The 17,411-nt window shown below is 40.7% G+C and overlaps 1 protein-coding gene across 3 annotated transcripts in view; it reads right to left on the reverse strand.

The window, feature by feature from the left end:
• CENPP (centromere protein P) overlaps positions 1–17,411 on the reverse strand; it is a 218,957-nt gene that overhangs the window by 105,129 nt on the left and 96,417 nt on the right. The window lies entirely within an intron of this gene.

Below are 17,411 nucleotides of genomic sequence, written 5' to 3' on the forward strand. Positions count from 1 at the left end.
CATAACATCTGGTTTCAGGTTATAGCACAAAGTTTTTTTTTAATTTAATTATTATTACCTGATTATAAAACCTCCATAAAAATACATGAGTGTTTATATAAAATCTGTAATTCACAGTCTTTATTATCTCAGTTATTATAAGCTTTCAACAATACGTTAATTGTTGGGTCATAGGGCAATGTCACCTCAAAGCTAAGGAGTACTTTCAAGATGTCCCTTGTAAGACCTTGGCTGGAGGAGTCTAGACACTGTCCATTCTACACAAATTGTCTACTCAAGTATGATAAAGGAAACAACTCTGTAAACACAACTGATACAACTGTACAGAGTATGAAGCAAAACACAAAGAAACTAAAGGTCTATATAAAAGCTAAGAGTATCCTATGTATTTTTTATTTACATTCAACATAGGCAGAACTAGAAAATTAAAAAAAAATTAAAATATTGGCTTGAAATAAAATACTTGTGCTTTGGTTTAATTTTTCTTCTCCTATCCAGGAATAAAAACTATTTTTTCAGAAAACTATAACATATATATAACACTTTTAGCATAGTATTCATGCTTTCGCATAGGACCATTACTGAAATACTCCAATTTATGCTTGTGCTATGAAACAAAATCACCTTTATTTTTTTAAAGATTTATTTATTTATTTATTTATTTATTTATTTATTTATTTATGAATGATAGAGAGAGAGAGAGAGAGAGAGAGAGATAGAGAGAGAGAGAGAGGGGCAGAGACACAGGCAGAGGGACAAGCAGGCTCCATGCCATGAGCCCAACGTGGGACTCGATCCTGGGACTCCAGGATCGCGCCCTGGACCAAAGGCAGGCGCTAAACTGCTGAGCTACCCAGGGATCCCCAAAATCACCTTTATTTTAAACTACCACAAAAACTAGATTTTAAATAATTTTGAGGGTAATAGAAAAATATTCCATATATGTAAGGTGGAGCGGAGGGTTTGACCATCCCGGTCAGGAATGAGTAAATAGGTCTGTTCTTCCTGGCAAGGGTCCCCAACTTTGGCACTGTTGGCACCAATGGCTGGACTGTTCTGGGACTGGGATAGGGGGTGGACTTTCTTTTCCTTTGGTCTCTGCCCACAAAATGCCAGCAGCACCCGCGTGCCTAGCCCCACGTGCAACAACCAACAATGTCTGCAGACACTGAGAGTTGGGGCAGGGAAGTGCAAGTAGTGAGGGTGGAGTCCAAAGGCAACTGCTGATTGAGAACAATGCTTTACAGGAAATTTACTTAATTTCTAAATTCTGACCCAAATTTGGAAACCTGGAGCAAAACAGCTACTTTTGTTTTATAAAACTATAGGGACAAGATCAAAGTTTGATTAATACAGTGAAAGTGCCTGAGTGGCTCAGCTGGTTAAGCTTCCAACTCCTGATCTCAACTCAAGTTTTGATCTCAGGGTCATCAATTCAAGCTCCACATTGGGCTCCATGTTGGGTGTGGAGCCTACTTTAAAAAAGTAAAGAAAATAAAGAAAATAAAAGTTAACCACCAGTAGTGATATGACAGGATGACTCCAGGGATGTAGAGCTTTGAGCTGGAGGAACAAAACCAGAAATCCAGTTCCATTTATAGTACTGGCAAGTCACAATCTCTTTGAGTCTGTCTCCTGGTCGACAAAGGGTAGTGATGACAATACTTATCAGTAAGATTGCCATTTAGATTAAATTACAAAACATATATGAATTTTCACAGAACAACAACAAAACTAGAATTTGCATGGTGCCACAGAAGACTCTAAATAGCCAAAGTAATCTTGAGAAAGAATAAAGCTAGAGGTATCACAATCCCAGATTTCAAGGTATACTACACAAAGCTGTACTAATTAAAAAAGTATGGTACAGGCACAAAAATAGACTCAGATCCATGGAAAAAAATATGAGCCCAGAAATAAAGCTGCTTATATGGTCAATTAAAACAAAGGAGACAAGAATATGCAACAGGGAAAAGAAAGTCCCTTCAATAAACAGTTCTGGGAAAACAGGAGAGCTATATGCAAAAAATAATGAAACTGGGCCACTTTCTTATACCATATACAAAAATAAAGTCAAAATGCATTAAAAACTTGATTTTGAGACCTGAAACCATAAAATTCCTGAAAGAAAATAAAGGCAGTAATCTCTTGAACATTGGCCATAGCAACATGTCTATAAATATAGAGGCAAAGAAAACAAAAGCAAAAACAAACTATTGGGACTACATCAAAATAAAAAACCTCTGCACACCAAAGGAAACCATCAACGAAAAGGCAACCTTCAGAATGGGAGGAGATATTTTTTTTTAAAGATTTTATTTATTTATTCATGAGAGAGACACACAGAGAGAGAGAGAGGCAGAGACACAGGCAGAGGGAGAAGCAGGCTCCACGCAGAGAGCCTGATGTGGGACTCGATCCAGGGTCTCCAGAATCATGCCCTGGGTTGCAGGCGGCGCTAAACCGCTGCGCCACCGGGGTTGCCCAAGGGAGGAGATATTCGCAAATGATATATCTAATAAAGGGTTAGCATCCAAAATATATAAAGAACTTATTTAATTCAACACCCAAAAGGGGAAACCATCCTATTAAAAAATACTCAGAGGACCTGAGAGATTTTTTTTCCATAGAAGACATATAAATGCCAACAGACACATGAAAATAAGTTCGACATTATTCATCAGGGAAATACAAAGCTAAATCATAATGAGATATCACCTCACACCTGTCAGGATGGCTAGAATTAAGAAGACGAGAAATAATAAGTGTTGGTGAAGAGGAGAAGAAAAAGAAACCTTCATGCACTCTTGGTGGGAATGTAAATTCATGTAGCCAATATGGGAAACAGTATGGAAGTCTCTCAAAATTAAATGTCAAAATACCGTATAATCCAGTAATTCCTCTATTGGGTATTTACCCAAAGAAAACTTTTTTTGTAAAGATATACACACCCCTGTGTTTACAGCAGCATGATTTACAATAGCCACGAAACGGAAGCAGCCCACATGTCAAACAGATGAATGGATAAAGATGTGGTGTATATGTACAACGGGATATTACTCAGCCATAACAAACGATGATATTGTACAATTGACAACATGAACAGACCTTGAGGGTATCATGCTAAGTAAAATAAGTCAGAAAGACAAACACTGCATGATTTCACTTATGTATGGACTTATAAAACAAATGAACAAACAGACTTAAATACAAAGAATGAATTAGTGGTTGCCTGAGGGGAGGTGGGTGGATCGATGAGTAAAGCAGATAAGGGGATGAGGTGCAGAGTTCCAGTTATAATATAAGTCAGTCACAGGGATGAGAAGCACAACACAGGGAATGTAGTCAATGATGCTGCAATAATGTGTGCAGACAGTGACTACACTTACCAAGGTAAGCAATGAGTAATGTACAGACTTGTTAAATCACTATGTTGTACATCTGAAACGAATAGAATACTGTGTGTCAACTATACTTAAATTTATTATTTATGTATTTATTTTTAAATATTTTATTTATTCATGAGAGACCTACAGAGAGAGGCAGAGACACAGGCAAAGGGAGAAGCAGGTTCCGTGTGGGGAGCCCGATGTGGGACTCAATCCCAGGACCCCAGGATCACACCCTGAGCCAAAGGCAGATGCTCAACTGCTGAGCCACCCAGGCGTCCCAACTATACTTAAATTTTTAAAAAGTATGTTAAGCTGCTCTGTAATCCATAAATGTTCATCAAATATGAGTAATATATCAATTCAATAATTCATTTTTCTATAATATATCATAAAAATAAAATTTAGCCACTTATAAGAACATAAGTAAAGTCAAATGTTCACTGAAATAGTAGGAATCCAAGTCTTAAAAGTAATAATACTATTAATAAGGTTAATATTAAGGTTAGAATCATCTGGGCAGCCCTGGTGGCTCAGCGGTTTGGAAGTGCCTTCAGCCCAAGTCCTGATTCTGGAGACCTGGGATCGAGTCCCACGTCAGGCTCCCTGCATGGAACTTGCTTCTCCACCTCTCTCTCTCTCTCTCTCTCAATCTCTGTTTTTCATGAATGAATACATAAATAAAATCTTCAAAAAAAAAAAAGGTTAGAATCATCTAAACAGATCAGTCTATTATCTCAGTAGCAGAGCTTAAAGTAGCTAAGCTCATCTTTTTCTAAAAAGAACAAAAATTTTTAAATGTGGGAAATGATTCCTGAAATCACTGCAGTTAATTTCCTGTTGTTAATGTTGTTTTTCATCCTACAGCTGCTAACCACTTTTGGTTGTAAGCTTACCAAAAAATGAATCACTAGTAAAAATCATAAACAACCAAACTGAATTAAAGTTTTCTTCCACAAACCCATTCTACGGTAAACACAAAATATTACTCACTTTAAATCCACTAAAATTTGGGGAAAAATCACTACAACTTACTGGGTTTATTAAGGACTTCAAGATAGAAAAAATCTCAAAGACCATCCATGCATCCATATTTTCTCCCAAATAGTATAATAAAAATAATCATTGAACTTATGGAAAAAAACATAATACTTTTTGAAAATCACTTGAAGTCATCAAAACTAAAGTTTATTATTTTTTTAAGATTTATTTATTTGAGAGAGTGAGCACGAGCAGGAGGCACAGATGGAAAGGGAGAAAGAATCTTAAGCAGACACTGTGACAAAGGTGGAGCCCGATGCAGGTCTGAACCCTGAAATCAGGACCTGAGCTGAAACCAAAAGTTGGATGCTTAACATGCTGCACCACCCCAGCATGAAAGCTAAAAGCACCACTAAAGCTTTTTTAAAATCAATTGTGTTCCTCCTTAAACTATTGCATTATTTCTCTTTCCTTCAAAATTCCATCTTTTTTTCCTTGGAAAGAAATGCCTTCCTTCTGTCCTCATCACCTCTATGCTCACATGGTCCTCAACCTATTGTACCTGACTTACCAATTCTCTTTTCATAAAATCATACTGTGTGAATAACCTTGAACAATACTAACTGGTGCTTAAAGAACATTTTCACCTGCACCTACTAACTTGTATTTTAGGTGTGGAAACTGGAAAACAAGCTTAAACATCTGGCATGGATCTAGGGCTGGGTCCTGGCCTTTACCCTTGATGGCACACTCCTCGATCAGCTCTCATTCTTACAAAACTCTGTAGGCTGCTTACTTCCGGAGGCTCTTTGCTACTTAGCCTCCAAGACCCCATCTTCCAGGCTGCTCTTTCATGACTAGCATCCCCCAATATTCTTCTGTTGGCCTCTTACCTCTGCCCCCTAGCAGTCTTGTCTATTTCTACTTATTCAGCCATAACCTTTAACTCTGGAGTCCACTTCTCAAATGTGGGCCTTGCTGGGCAGTAACTAACTCTTAATAGCAGACCCAAACATCGGGAGCTTGAACACTCCAACAAAATCAATCCTCAACAATGTCCTCAGATTCTCACCATCCCTCTTGGCCTTTTCTTCCCCAGTTGCTCGGGTTATTCCTGCCGTTTTGCCTGTCCCTCCTGGTCATTCTCATGCACTATTTCACAACGGTTTCATTTTCTAGGTGGAATATTAAAATGGGATCCTGGACTCATTTTGCCAATCCAACCCTAACATGACCCACCAAACAGACCTGCATGCAGGCTGGATTCATTACAGTCAGTCCCTGCGTCGAAAGCCTAAGATTGTTCTCACTGATCACTGAATTACAAAAACTTCTTAACCTACCTTTCAGGACTGTCCCATGATCTCCATTTGAAAATAAGGATTCTAAAAATATTATTATTTCTTAAAAATTTTATTTCCAGTAGTTAACATACAATGTTACATTAGCTTCAGGTATACAATACAGTGATTCAATAATTCTAATACATTATCAACGCTCATCACAACAAATGTACTCTTAACCTCATCTATTCAAACAATGATCTTTAAACTTTTTATTCCATGCTAATATCGTTTTATGCCCCAGCCCAAGATAACTTACTGTTTCTCCAATATACTCTGTACTTTCTGGCTTCTCTGTACTTGTTCATGCCATCTTTGCGTTCACCAAAATCATACAAAACCTCAAATGTCTGTGTCATAAATCACTCGCTAGTTCTTCCTGGATTCGACCAGAGCAGAGGTGTTTCTCACACCCCACCCAAATCTCCCTAATATTGTGTGCTTCTCCTTTGCACTAATCACAATCTAACTTAGCTTAGATTATTCCCTTGGTCTTTCTCACATTTTCCAGAGGGCTTTAGCCATCCCGGGTACAAGCACTGCTTCCTCATCTATGTTCACCCCGCACCTAAGGTGAGCACACAGCCTTGGCTCAATACAGGTTTCTGAATTAACTCACTGAGGGCAAAGGAAAAACTTTTATCCTCACCATAAGAACATGATGTGTTTTCATCCTGCACATCTCTTCCTGGTAGCACCCTGTCCCCCCAGCTCCCCCACAGGCCATTGGCTCTACGACACCCAGGGGACAGCACCCCATCCCCCAGCTCTCCCGCGGGCCATATGCTCTACGCACCCAGGGGGCAGCACCCTGTCCCCCTAGCTCTCCCGCAGGCCCTGTGCTCTACGACACCCAAGGGGCAGGACCCCATACCCCCAGATCTCCTGCGGGCCCTGTGCTCTATGACACCTGGCAGCACCCTGTCCCCCCAGCTCTCCTGTGGGCCATATGCTCTACAACACCCAGGGGCAACACCCAGTTCCCCCAGTTCTCCCACAGGCCATATGCTCTACAACACCCAGGGGGCAGCACCCCACCCCAGCTCTCCTGTGGGCCCTGTGCTCTATAATACCTGGGAGCAGCACCCCTAAGGCATTCACTGTTATCGTGGAGACTGAGGACAGTTTTATCACAGGATCTGGGGATCTCTGAAAAAGACTCTCCTCCCAATTCAGCTAAGGAGCGGGGAAGCAAGGTGTGCTTTTCCAGGTGTGAACAGGGAAATAAAGAGAACCTCTTTAAGATGAACCTTTCCACGGACAGAGGAAGAGTGTACAGGGGGCTGAAGAGGCAGAAACACAGGGACAAATTAGGTCAAGGCAAAAAGCAATGTGCCATTCATAGCTTTCCATGCAGGGCACAACAGGTCATGAAGTCCTGATATTAAGACTTGCGTCTTGGGCTCAGTCAGTTGAGTGTGTTGTTCACACCTTCAGCTCAGGTCATGATCCTGGGGTCCTAGGATCAAGCTCCCACTTTAGGCTCCCTGCTCAGTGGGGAGTCTGCTTCTCCCTCTCCCTCCCCCTCCACTTGCTCACACACACTCTCTCAAATAAGTAAAAAAATTTTTTAAAGATTTATTTATTCTTTCATGAGAGACACACAAAAAATTTTTTTTCATGATTTATTTATACTTTCATGAGAGAGAGAGAGAGAGAGAGAGAGAGAGAGGCAGAGACATAGACAGAGGGAGAAGCAGGCTCCTTGCAGGGAGCCTGATGCAGAACTCGATCCCCAACCACTGAGCCACCCAGGCATCCCATAAGTAAAATCTTAAAAAAGAAGATAGATACATACATACATACATAGATACACAGATACATAAATAAATAAAAGACTTGTATCTTGAGTCTTATTTGTTCAGGAAAATATACAATAGGAACAAAAGTAGACAAAACAATATAATGAACTTCCATGTACTTCTCAGTTTCAAAACTTATCAACTCATAGCCAATCTTATTCATTTATGTTTCCAATGCTATTTTAATAACAGCTTTATTGAGAAACAATCCACATATCATACAATTCACAAATTTAAAGCACACGGTTCTTTTTTTTTTTTAAGATTGATTGATTGGTTGATTTAAAGACGAAATGCATGTGCACAAATAAGGAGAGGGGTAGAGGGACAGAGAGAATCTCAAGCAGATGTCCCACTGAGCACAGAGCCCCACACTGGGCTGGATCTCAATACCCTGAGATCATGACCTGGGCCCTGATCAAGAGTTGGATGCTTAACCAACTGAGCAACCCAGGTGCCCCAGTTCAATGGTTTTTACTGTATTTGGGGTTAGCATCATCACCACAATCAATTTTGTAACATTTCATCACTCCAAAAAGAAACCCTTTACCTCCTTCATTAGGTAACTGCAAATCCACGTTCTGGCTCTCTGGGTTTTCCTATTCTGGATACTTTGGAATCATTCAGGATGTAGTGTTTTGTGTCTGGCTTCTTCTACTCAGCTTTTTTCAAGATCTATGCTGCAGCTGTGTTTATCACTGAGTAACATGCCACTATCTAGACAGCCCACATTTACTGATCAGGTGGTGGACATACAAGTTGTTTCCATTCCTTGGCTATTACGAATAATATTGCTATAAATACTGGTGCATTGCAAGATTTGTGTAGACATCTGTCTTCCTTTTTCTTGGATACATACTTAGAGGTGTAACTGGCAGGTAAAACAGTAGTTTTGTGTTGAACTTTTTGAGGCACTGCAGACTACTTTCCATAGTGGCTGTGCCATTTTACATTCCCATCAGCAACACACAAAGGTTGCAATTTCCTCACACCCTCACCAACACTAGTGACTGTCTCGCCATTTATTTTTGTTGTACTCACCTTTTTCACTGCAGCCATGCTAGAGAGACTGCAATGTGGTAATTCACTATGGTTCTGATTTGCATTTCCCTGATGACTGGTGATGTGATGTGAAGCATCTCTTCTGGTGTTTAGTGATCATTTGTTATCTTCTTTGCAGAAATATCTGTTCAGATCCTTGACTCATTTTTTTTAATTTTTTTTAAATTTTTATTTATTTATGATAGTCACAGAGAGAGAGAGAGAGGCAGAGACACAGGCAGAGGGAAAAGCAGGCTCCATGCCAGGAGCCTGATGTGGGATTCGATCCCGGGTCTCCTGGATCGGGCCCTGGGCCAAAGGCAGGCGCCAAACCGCTGCACCACCCAGGGATCCCCCTTGACTCATTTTTAAATTGGTTGTTGCTGTTATTATTACTAAGCTGTCTGGTTCTCCATCTATTCCAGACCCAAGTCCTTTATCAGACATTTGACTTGCAATATTTTTCTCCCATTTTCTAGGTTGTTTTTCTACCTTCTTGATGATATCCTTTGGCACAGAAAAAAAATTAAACTTTGGTTTTGATTAAATTTCTTTTGTTTATTGTGCTTTTGGTGTCACAGCTGAGAAACTGTTGTCTAATCCAAGGTCATAAAAACTGACATCTATGCTTTCTCCTAATATTCAGGAATCTCGGCTCTTACTTTTAAGTTTGTGTTCCATTTTCAGTTAATTTTTGTGTGTTACATGATGTGGACCAGGACACAAACATGCTCATCATGCCAAAGGCTCTCCTGCGCCCTTCCCAGTCCACACTTCCACCTCTCCAAGTAAACATTGTTTACTAACTCACTGCTCTAATCAGAACTTCACTAGCAGCAGCACAGCTCTCTCCTTAAAAACTTTTTATAATTTTTCTTCATAACTGTTAAACTGAGTAAACAAAAGTAAAGACAGTTCTGCTTCCTGGGTCCATAGATACTCCTCTAATCCATATGTCTAATCATTTCAGTACTCTGAAGAAATGAATGCATTCCTCTCACCTAAAGGGTACTTGCAGCAATATTATATAATTCCACAGAGAACACACAGAGGATGTCGACTACCAAGTCTCAAAGGGGACTCCAAAAATTCTAAGATGGAATTAAAGCAAAGGGTTGGCTATGAAGTGGTCTCTTCCAAATAACAGAAAGGTGGCATACACAAATAACAAAGATAAGGTGGCATACAGAACAAAGGGAATGACAGAACTTTGGATCTAAAAGCAGCCTCATTTAAATTTCTAGGATGAGTGAGCCGCTTCCCCTGAGGGAATAGGTGTCCTTATACCTCCTGACAAGCCTCTGGGGTTGGTTAGCAGCTGTGATCCTACAACTATGGGGATTCTACAGACTCTTGTCCATTCTGAGTCCACAGAAAAGCCTATCTCTAATTCCTCACATTATCTTTAAAAAGATACATTTCTAGATATTTCTAGATATTAGACAGGTTACCTAATTTTCACCATGGGAGGGCAGTCTTATTCTAAGATGCTGCAGAAGTCTGAAAGTAAAGATAAGAACTAGACATATCTTAAAATAGTGTTAAACACTACTTTCACATTTTATTTTTATTTTTTTAAAAAATTTTATTTATTTATTCATGAGAGACACAGAGAGAGAGACAGGCAGAGGGAGAAGCAGGCTCCACACAGAGCGCCCGACATGGGACTCGATCCTTGGTCTCCAGGATCACACCCTGGATCAAAGGTGGCGCTAAACCACTGAGCCACCCGGGCTGCCCTACTTTCACATTTTAAAAAGGTAAACAATGACACTTATCTAGAAGCAGAAATTGTCATACATGGTCTAGTAAAAAATACACTTAGGAAAACAAAGGAATGGAATATGTGAAAAATTCGATAAGCAGCATTATGCTTTGTATACTTATAAAATATCTTAAGTATCCTCACAAGACTGTAAGCTCTTACAAGAAAAACAAAACAAAACAAAACACCCAGGGGATCCCTGGGGTGGCTCAGCGGTTTAGCTCCTGCCTTTGGCCCAGGGCATGATCCTGGAGTTCTGGGATCGAGTCTCACATCAGGCTCCCTGCACGGAGCTTGCTTCTCCCTCTGCCTGTGTCTCTGCCTCTCTCTCTCTCTCTCTCTCATAAATGAATAAATAAAATCTTTAAAAAAAACAAACAAACAGCAGCCTCTAGCATTTACCAAGTCCATACATATGGCAACAACAAAGTAAACATTTTAGATGCCATGTTCCAATACCAGCACTCAATCATCCTGTTAACTTATGAAGGTACACATGCACACACTAATCCCCCAAATCACAGAGAAACACAAAGGATTTGCAATAATGAAAATGATTTGGGGAAAGAACAAAGTTCGAGGGTGTGTGATACCTAATGGCACAATATTCTGTAAACCTGCTATAAGCAGGAAGCCAGCAATGGGGCAGAACTGAGGATCTAGAAACAAACGTTTGCATTCATGGTTAATAGATTTTTGACAAAGATATCCAGGTAACTCAATGGGGTAATTAATCATCTTTTCAACATACTGTCCTCAGAAGTTGAATATTGATGTACAAAAACTGAACTCAGACCCTGACCTCACAATACATACAAAAACTAACTCAAAATAGATCACAGACCTAAATATAAAAGATCAAACTACAAAATTCTGTGAGAACATAAAAAATCTTTAACCGTTTAGCCAATTAATTCTAGCCTTGACACCAAAAGCCATAAAACAGTCATAAAAGAAATATATAATTTGAGCTTTACAAAATTAATGTGTATGTCAAAAGACACTATTTAGAAAATGAAAATCTCTGTCATGGATGGGAAGAAAAAAAGATTGCAAGCCGTATATCTGATAAAAGAACCTGTATTCAGAATACATAAAGAACCCTCACACTCATAATAAAACAAACAACCTAGTTAAAAACAGGCAAGGGGTGCTGGGCTGGCTCAGTTGGTGGAACAGTGTAATCCTTGATCTTTGGGTTATAAAATCCACATTCATTGTAGAGATCACTTAAAAATAAAATCATTTAAAAAAGGGCAAAATTTGATATACAGGTTTAATTTCAGTCTTATCAAAATTCCAGCAAGACTTTTTGTAGATATAGACAAGATTATTCCAAAACTTATGTGGAAAGGCAAAAGCATCAGAAGAGCCAAAACAATTCAGAAAAAAAGGGAGGAATCTTTCTGATTTCAAGGTAGCACCAGATGCTGAGGAGGGTGTATGATCTCTCATTCTTGGTGAGTGGGAATTTAAAATGGTGTAGTCACTCCGAAAAATTTTTTCAAACTAAACATTTGCTTACCATATGACTTAGCAATTACACTCCCAGGCATTTCCCTGAGAAAGATGAATACTGATGTTCACATAAAAACCTGTCTATGACTGTTAACAGCAACTTTATTAGGAATAGCCCCAGACTGGATCAACCAGATGGGCTTCCACAGATGAGGGGGTAACCCAACTGTGTACATCCTTTTTTTAATTTATTTATTTATGATAGAGAGAGAGAGAGAGAGAGAGAGAGAGAGGCAGGCAGAGACACAGGCAGAGGGAGAAGCAGGCTCCATGCACCGGGAGCCCGATGTGGGATTCGATTCTGGGTCTCCAGGATCGTGCCCTGGGCCAAAGGCAGGCGCTAAACCGCTGCGCCACCCAGGGATCCCTGTGCACATCCTTATGATGGAATAGTACTCATTAATAAAAAGGAATGAACTATTAATATACAACTTGATCAACAACCTGGATGAATGTCCAGAGAATTATGCTGAGTGAAAAAAGTCAATTCCAAAAGGTTACACATTACATTATTCCAGTTTTATAACATTCTTGAACAAATTTTAGAAACAGATTAGAGGTGCCAGGAGCTAGGGATGGGAGGGAAAAAAAAAAACAAAGATTTCTGTGCCTATAAAGGCAGAACATGTGGAATCTCTGCAGGGATCATAAATGTTCTCTCTTCGACTGTATCACCCTCAATATCCTGGTTGGGATAACATACCACAGTTGTGCAAAATGTTATCATTAGAGGAAACTGGGCAGAGCATACATAAGATCTCTCTGTACTATTTCTCTTCTTTTCCTTTTTTTTTATTTAAAGATTTTATTTATTCATGAAAGACAGAGAGAGAGAGGCAGAGACATAGGCAGAGGAAGAAGCAGGATCCTGCAGGGAGCCCAATGCAGGACTCGATCCCAGGACCCCAGGGTCATGCCCTGAGCCAAATGCAGATCTTCAACCACTGAGACACCCAGATGCCCCTCTCTGTACTATTTCTTACAAATGTATGTGTCTATAACTATCTCAAAATAACATTTTAACTAAAAAACAAAATCTATCAAGGAGTACTGATTATAATAGAATGCAAGGTATTGGATAAGTCAACACCAGGGACCACATTAAGGATGGTTTTATAAAATAACCTGATAGTTAACAGACAGCTCAAGGGAAAAGAACGAAAAGTCCAAAAACGACTCCATCAGCTGTGGGAACGGGGAGGCGGGGGGGCTTTCACACTGGACAGGGGAGGCGGCTGTTCAATTAATGCTGCTGGGACATGGGCAGAGCTGCCTACAAAACAGGAGGTAACACTTTACAAGAACTATAAATTCTAACAAAGCAGAGATTTAAATGCAAAAACAAAAAACAAGACAAAATAAAAAAACAACAGTGGTCCTAGAAGACAGTGTGCAAACCAATGGAAAACTTTTCTGAACATGTACAAGTGGGGGAGGTAAATCTGACTCTGACACAAAGCTCAACAATATAAAGTTTTCGTGGCAAGACTGTCAAGAGCAAAGCCAAAGACAAATGATAAACTAGAAAACAATGGTTTTGAGTGACGGCACATAGACCTAACTTCCCTTATAGAGAAATCCTAAAACTCAGAGAAGACCTATAAAACACAACAGGAAAGAAAAGCAAAAGATACAGATAGCTCCAGAAAAAAGCAAACACAGCTGTAAAATACGAGAGAGATTCAAACAGACTCACAGTAAGAGTCATTTAACCTAGCAGATCACCAAAGACAAAACCTTGATACACTACACGAAGGAGGATTTTACACAGGCCCTTGGCATTCTGTGGAGAGCAATTACATACGTGTATGCCCAGCCTGCAGATGTAACCCTCAAATATAGTTGCACAGATGTGCAATGACATACAAAGTGTTATTAACTGCATCAATGTATTAAGCAAAGACCTAGAAACACTGAAAATTTCATGCAAGAATTCTTTTAAAAAATGGCAATTTTTAAATATACATATTTGCTTCTGGGTATATCAGATATCTCTGGAAAGATTCACAAGAAAATGACAACACTATATTCTACCAAAGGTCTTAACAGAGTGAGAAGTATCCTTAGAGTCATACAGTGTGGTGGTCCTTAGCAGTGGCCGCTGGGATGGGAACCTGGTGGTTGGAGACAGAAGCTCCAGTAGTTTTTGTGGTTGTACCCTTATGACATAAGAAATACATATTTGGTGTCTGCCCCCAGTTCCTGATACAGAGCTCCAAAACCACTTGGAATTTCCTAGGCGACGGGAATATCATTCATTCTAAGGAGGGGACTCTGGAGTGGACTCCAAGGGAGTCCAAGGAGTGGACTCCCTGATGGCTTATGAATGAGGGCTGGTCATGAGAAAGACCAGCCAGGACTAGAAGCTTGGAACTTTCAGCCCCTCTACCCACTCTCTGTTCTGATGAAGGAGAAGGGCTAGAGATTGGGTTAATTCATCCATCACAATTGCATGAGGAAGCCTCCACAAAACCCCCTAAAGTACAGGGTTCAGAAAGATTTCAGGTTGGCAGGCACATCCATGAGCTGAGAGTAGAGCATACCGCAATTCCAAGGGGACAGAAGCTCCTGGGCTCAGGGCCCCTCCAGACCTCATATCATATATCCCTTCACCTGGCTGTACACCTGTATCCTTGACCACGTTCCTCATTAAATAATAAACCAATAAACATAAGCATCTGAGTTCTGTGAGACGTTATAGCAAATAATCTACCCTACAGAGGGGGCAGTGGGAAACTGGAGACCTAGTTGTGACTGGCACCCAAAGTGGGGCAGTTTTGTGGGACTGAGTCCTTAACATGTTGCATATGATGCTAACTCTGGGCAGACAGAGTCAGAATTGAGTTGAATTGTAGGACATCCAGCTAGTATCTGAAGGAACAGGAAGGAGCAGGGCAGCTTGAGGCCAGAAAGCAGCCCAGACACACAAGTCAACTGGTCCAAGGACAAGAACAGGCAAGAGGTAGGCTGTCAGGGTTTTCCCAAAGGAGAAGTTCATGTTTGGGATTTATTTTTAGTTTTTTAATTAAGTAAATAAATAAGCAAACACTACATTTAATTCATTTATTTATTAAGATCTATGCTCAACATGGGGCTTAAACTCACAATCCAGAGATCACGAGTCACATGCTCTACTGACCGAGATAGGCAGGTGCCCTTAGGTTTGGAATTTATTTTTAAGATTTATTTATTTATTTTAGGGAGAGATAGGGTGAGGGGAGGGGGGCAGAGAGAGAAGGAGAGAGAGAGAAAGTAAGAATCCTCAGGCCAACTTCCTGCTGAGCGTGGGGTCCCACAGTGTTCCGTCCCAGGACTATGAGATCATGACCTGATCATGGTGTGGATACATTGAAAGTCTAACCGACCGAGCCACCCAGATGCCCCTGTTTGGAATTTATTTTAAAATATGAGGCAACACCAGAGGATTTTATGCAAAAGCTCTGTACAATTAGACTTATTTTAATAAGTCTAAAATGAATAATGGAGTGGAGAAGGAGAAGGAGAACACAGGGAGATGAATCAAGAGACTACTGAAACATCTGAGGGAGAAGTGTCAGTCCCTGGAAAAAAGATGGTGGCAGGGTAGACCATACCAAATAGATACTGCTGTGCTAGATCTCAAAGGACTCAGTAACAGATCCAATTTGAAAGTGAGGGAAAGAAGGTGATTTAGATCAGTGGTTCTCAAGTTTTCATGGCACCTGGGACATTTGTTAAAAATATAAGTTGCTGGGGGACATCCAGAGCTGCTGGTTCTGTGGGTCTGAGGTACAGAACTGCTGCCACCTGAGTTTTAAATTAGCAGCCCTGGCAATTCACACACTGATGGGTCTCCTACACATTTTGGGACGCGCTCATTTCAACAACTCCCAACCTTCTGGCTTACATCAGACCTTGGGTGAAACTAGGACGGGGACATCATTTATGGGAAAAGAGAACAATGTGGGAAATGGAAAGCAGTAAGGGTGGACACTCCTCACAGCCCACACGGGTTAGAGGGACAAAGACAGACTCCGCTGGGCACTAGTGGTGGCTAGTACTGGATTACTTCCGTAGGGCTGCCTGAAGGCTCTGACAGAAGCAGTCGAGTGTGTCTCCTATGAAACGTGATTTCATGTGGAACGCCACGAGGCTGAGGCCTCCACGCATGTCAGAAGCCTATGATGACCATGATGCTGGCGCTGGCTGCCTCTCCAAGTGTACCCTCTCCCTGCCCAAATCACTCAGCCCCAGCCATACAGTCTTTTCCATTTTGATACCAACTTGGCTTGCTCCCTCACTATGCTCAGATCTCTGCTAAACTACCTAAAATACTAACTTCCTTTCTTAAAAATTTATTAAATAGACTTTATCTTTTAAGGCAGTTTTTAGGTTCATGGCAAAAACTGAGAAGGTACATAGATTTCCCATATCCCTTTCTTTCTTAGCAACTCCTTACTTTCTGGTGCTTGTAAGGTATCCAAGGCTCATCTTGTATGCTCCATGCCCCAGTCCTGGAATCAGCCATTTCTTCAAGAAGGCTGTTTCTTTTTGTTTGTTTGTTTTAATTGCAGAAGGTGTTAAAAGCCAAGATCTGGGAGGCACCTGAGTGGCTCAGTCAGTTAAGCATCCAACTCCTGATTTGGGCTCAGGTCATGACCTCAGGGTCCTGTGACTGAACCCTACCGGGGGCTCTGTGGTCAGCGCTGAGTCTGCTTGAGATTCTCTTTCCCTCTCCCTCTGACCCCACACCTGGCATGTGCACTCGCTCTCTCTCAATAAATATATAAAATCTTAAAAAAAAAAAAGAAGAAGAAGAAGCCAAGATCTGTGTGCTGGGTTTTTGCTGCTGCTGGAGAGTCACTGCCTCTATGCCTTCCCAGCCTATGGCAAGGAGACAGGTGTGTGTACACCCGCCCATGTACACACACATGTCTACAGACATTTCTAGATGGAGCCACCAGTGTATGTATTAAGCTGAACATGGGTTCATGTCGATGTCTCCAGTTCTGACCTATTACCATGTGCACCCTCTTATCTGTACCCTCCCTCCAGCAGGGAGACACTGGGCTCCTCCACTGGCCACACAGATAGGTAACCATTCTGTTCCAGAGAAGGAGGGTGAGAACTGACACTGTGCTCATGCTCACTCATCTTTTGCTTTATTCTTCTTCACTGTGCTCTGCACCACTTCATATGTTTATTCTCTGTTTTCCTGTTCCATGTCAACAGGCAGTTGTGCTGCTGAGTCCCCAATACTTAAACTGCTTTGAACAAATCAGGTGCTAAATAAATGTTAGCTGAATGAGCATAATGAAAAACTCCCTAAATTTCCACAACTAAGCAGATCTGTTTGGCCTTTTTCCGCCAGCACTAGTTAACTCAGCTATAAAGGTACTATATCTACTTCAATCAAATTATCATCATAGAATATAATTTAGACTTTACATCAATTCAATGGACTTCTCTCTTCAATTGCTGCAATTATACGCACCAAACTGAAACAATGAACTATCAGAATCACTTAGAACGTTTACTTTTCCTATAAGGTCTGACTTGAACCAGTGCTCCCCATACTCTCCTGCCTCCCAAC

This window comes from Nyctereutes procyonoides, unplaced genomic scaffold (assembly GCF_905146905.1).
Source record: "Nyctereutes procyonoides isolate TBG_1078 unplaced genomic scaffold, NYPRO_anot_genome, whole genome shotgun sequence".
In the NCBI taxonomy this organism is placed as follows: Eukaryota; Metazoa; Chordata; class Mammalia; order Carnivora; family Canidae; genus Nyctereutes; species Nyctereutes procyonoides.